Source organism: Poecilia formosa, unplaced genomic scaffold (assembly GCF_000485575.1).
Source record: "Poecilia formosa unplaced genomic scaffold, Poecilia_formosa-5.1.2 Scaffold108, whole genome shotgun sequence".
Classification (NCBI taxonomy): domain Eukaryota; kingdom Metazoa; phylum Chordata; class Actinopteri; order Cyprinodontiformes; family Poeciliidae; genus Poecilia; species Poecilia formosa.
The window spans coordinates 1,243,495-1,247,437 of record NW_006800047.1 but is presented as its reverse complement, the minus strand read 5'-3'; the positions used below and the strand labels follow the sequence as shown (position 1 = coordinate 1,247,437).

The following is a 3,943-nucleotide window of genomic DNA, read 5'->3' as shown; positions in this document are numbered from 1 at the left end:
GCAATATCACTCCTCTATTAACCCTTTAACAACATTATTACCAGCGTTGCACTGAGAAGTAGCTTGTAAAATGTTTGCTACTTGCTTCTGGCTAGTCTGAAGGAGCTGCTCTGTAAGGCAGAAGCTCCAAAGTTTGGAAACTGCAACTCCAAGGAGGAGCTTTGTCCTCAAGGCAGAGCTACATCCACCCAAGTGTTTTACACAGCTGTGGTTGCCACGGAGATTGAAGTATTTCTCAAACATGCATGAAAGAATCAAAGCAACACTCCTTGTATGTTTTTGGTGAGGGAATGACATTGCAACATGACGTAAAGCTCAAAAAAGTTGATTTTACATTACACTGCCCCTATAAAATAAATTTAAATCACATTGATCCCCCCAAAATACTTAGTTTTGTGTGAAAAGGTTTCAGTATGTTCTTGTTCTTGTGTGCGTTTGTGGAGCGGTTCTAGCCTCCAGTATCTGTTTGACAAAACCGTTACATATGTCTGATGAAATTGTTTCCTTTTTCTACGGTCCTTCTTGCTCAGTCTAGGATTTCTTTTCTTTTTCTGCCCATTGTAGGCCCACTAAGAAAAAACTTGAAAGAGGAGTCTGTTGCTCTGTCCAGCGTCCATCACCCAGGTGTGCCAACAAAAGCTCCCAACAGATCCCACCCAGTGACCCTCGCGAAAGGTCATGTAAGAACTCCAATCTAAATTCCTTGCTTGACAAAACCCTTGAAAGGCTGCCTGAATGGGGCTGTCCATCCACGCCACGGCGCCACAAAAAACAAAAAAAAAGGACTCTTCAGCCGAGACGTGCGGAATGTCTCAATCGTTTTCGGACGAGGCAGGAGCTAAAGCGGGTTAAAGTTTGGAAAACGAACCGCCGCCTCAGCTTGCTTTAGGTAGTTGACTGGCTTTGCTAACTGGCTTTGCATGGCGCCGCCATCGAGGCCTCAGCACCAGGCTGTGAGAGGAAGCCTCAAGCGGAGGTATTATGCTGGGCCGCACTCTGGCATCCACAGCCTGTCCCTCGCAATTATTCCTAGAGCGACAGCAACGGTACCGTTTGGTATATCAGTGAAACGCAGACCCCGGTTCCGTCCCTCTTCCTCCTTGTGTCGCCTTTAGCGGGTTTTCACCGAATGCAGAATGGAGGAGCCGGCCAGAAGGTGTTTTGTTTTTTTATTTATTTTTTTTCCAAGGGCTTTAGCCCCCCTTTCAGCCCTTTGACAGGCATGGCTGTGAAAATGTGGAAGCCGCAACCTTGGCAACCGCTCAGTTTCAAACCGAGACGAGGAAACGCCGGCGCCTTCTCCCCCCCCTCAGTCACGTTTAATACATCAAAATAATAATAATAAAAAATAAATAAAGCTGGAAAAGAAACTCTGAGAAATATTAAAAGATAACGTCCCGAGAGGCGTCATCGTTAGAAAGAAAGTGACGGGTAGGAGGGATTTGGAGCTTAAAAGCGAATGTGCCATGCAGGACCTGAAGAGATTCATGGCCTCCAATCCGGTTGTAAAGATTTATCAAGGTGTACTGAGTTCAAAATTAATTCTCACAGATCTGCGCGTAAGAGGGTTTGTGTGTCCTGCACTAAAGAGTATAAAACAAAACAGTGCTGACAGTGTCTCTCTGTTCCCCCCAGCAGCAGAATTGAGTAACACTGGCATAAGCAGCCTCTCTCTCCTCATCTTCCTCCCTCACTCTATTGACTCTGTGGATAATCTTGACTCCCCAGAAAAAGAAAAAAAATCCTTAAGCAGCTGGCCACAAACCTTGTGCTTGAGTGCACATGCATACAATATCTTCCCTCCAGCCCCGGGGCTGTTTTTCACCCCTCTTTCTCTCTCTCTCCCTCCTTCCTCTTCTTCTTTTTCTTCTTCTTTCCCGGTTCTCCAGTGAGTTCCCAAGCCAACTCGTCTGGGGGAGAAAAAAAAAAAAGGCAGGATTTGTTGGTTGGGTCTGGGAGCGTGTGCCAAAATCAACACTGCTTCCTTCTCCTCAGGGAAACCTGCAGCAAATTGGACTGGAGCTGGCTTTTCACTTTGTCCAGAGGATGCAGACTTCCTCTGGTAGTGAAACCGAAGACACCGGTGTCCATTTTTTGTCATAAATAAAAAAAAAGAAGAAAAAAAAGAAAAATAGAAGCATGCAAGTAAAGTGAGCAGCAAATTGGACGTAGTACAAATAGATTGATTTCCTGTGTAAATGGGTAAGCCAATGGAGACCTGCTTTTGATTTGTGAGCAGCTGAAATAGTGGTTTCCTTCCCTCTGCTGCAGTCAAAAACTGTAACTATCATGTCGATATGGATTAAATGTTTGGAGCAGTATAAAGACCTTTTTTTTTTTAAACCTCATCACGTTTTGTCACATTACAACAACAAAGCTTATTATTTCATTAGGGATGTCATGTGGTGGACCAAATCAAAGTAATGCACAACAGTACAGTGGAAGTAAATAGATTTTTTTATTGTGAGTTGATTGTTGGTAGGTAGGCATTCCTACCTACCTACCTAGCTTCCTTCCAACCTTCCCACCTAACTTCCTTATCTACCTTTCTGTCAATCTACCTTCCACTAAAATCTGACGCTACTCCATGTTTGTCTACATTTCGTAAAGAATGAAGTTGTGCTCATCGCTCATGTCTTCTTCAAAGGATTTTGCTTCATTTACCTCAATGGTTCTTGTTGCAGGCGAAAAGGCTGCAGACGTTTTTCAAAGAGATTTGTTTGTTTGACACAGTGCTGTGTGAAAGCGGATGGCACCAGCTGAATATGTAACAAATGTTGCAACTTTATAGGGTGTGAAAACACCCGAAGAGGAAGCTTGTTCCAAAGTTTGGGATCTACGGCACTCCTGGAAAGCGACAAGAATTCTGACTTCAAACTTTTTCTTTTTACACACTTGTGTAAAACCTCTTGTGAGATAAGGAGGTCCATCTAAACATTTAAAACTCAGAAATCAAATCTTGAACAAAATCCTAAAAAGTACAGGCAACCAGTGTAGGGAGGACATGTGGGGTGGAAAAAAAGTACCGTCACACTCCTTCCAATTCATAATTGTGCTCCACTTTGTGTTGGTCTGTCACATTCAGATACATTTAATTTCATGAATGTTTGAGGCTGGAAAGTAACACTGTGCAAAAAAAAAAAAGAAAAAAGACTCAAACGGCGTGAAAACATTACAGCTCAGCGAGACAATAAACTGCAGTTTGAAGGTGGACGTGGCAAGCAAATTAAAACAGCATGAGTAAGAGACGGAGCTGGAAGGCGTTCGCTGTCACTTTCCATCGGATTCGTTTCTAGATATTGTATTGTGAGGAATCAGAGGAGGGAGGCAGGCAATCACGGTATCAGTGCAGCCTTTGTCTCTTTACACTACTTCATATCAAACCCAAATGGACTGCAGCAGATGACACCTTGTTTGAAGGAGCGAGATGTTTGATCGAGGATGTGTTTGATGCAGAAGGAATAAAAAGTAACACCTTAGCTGTTCGAGCTCGGCTGCGGCTGTTTGAAGTGTTGGAGCAGGAAAGCCCCGGTATTCGTTCTCATCCGCCGAGTTTCTACGTGAGGGAAGGGTGAGACAAAAAAAAAAAAGAAAAGAAGCGGGAATAGGGGATGTGCTGGCACAAGTACAGAATTAAAACAAGTACTTTGGAAATAAAGGATGAAGTGTGTAGAGTTGAGCTTAGAAAGCAGCGTATGCTTAGGAAAAAAAACAATATTGTGATTCTGAATGAGTGTGATGATGATTTAAACTTTTAAAGTGCGCTTGATGCAGCGTACTGAGCTCTAAACTTTGATTTCCCATGAATATAACGAGATGCATATTTAAATATCAAGACGACTCAAATGAAGGAGAAAAAAAATTTTACATCATTTTTACACACTTTAACGTCAAAATGAAAACTGATTTCTAAAAAAAGAATGATTACATATGATTAACAAAA

General features: G+C 42.7%; 1 long non-coding RNA gene across 1 annotated transcript; it reads right to left on the bottom strand.

Moving 5' to 3' along the window:
* Window positions 1-1,159: 1,159 nt before the first annotated feature.
* LOC107837053 (uncharacterized) lies at window positions 1,160-3,558 on the bottom strand. The gene is made up of 2 exons (XR_001663031.1): window positions 3,476-3,558; window positions 1,160-1,910 (listed from the first exon to the last, which is right to left on the bottom strand). It is a non-coding gene; the product is annotated as an uncharacterized LOC107837053 (long non-coding RNA).
* Window positions 3,559-3,943: the final 385 nt, after the last annotated feature.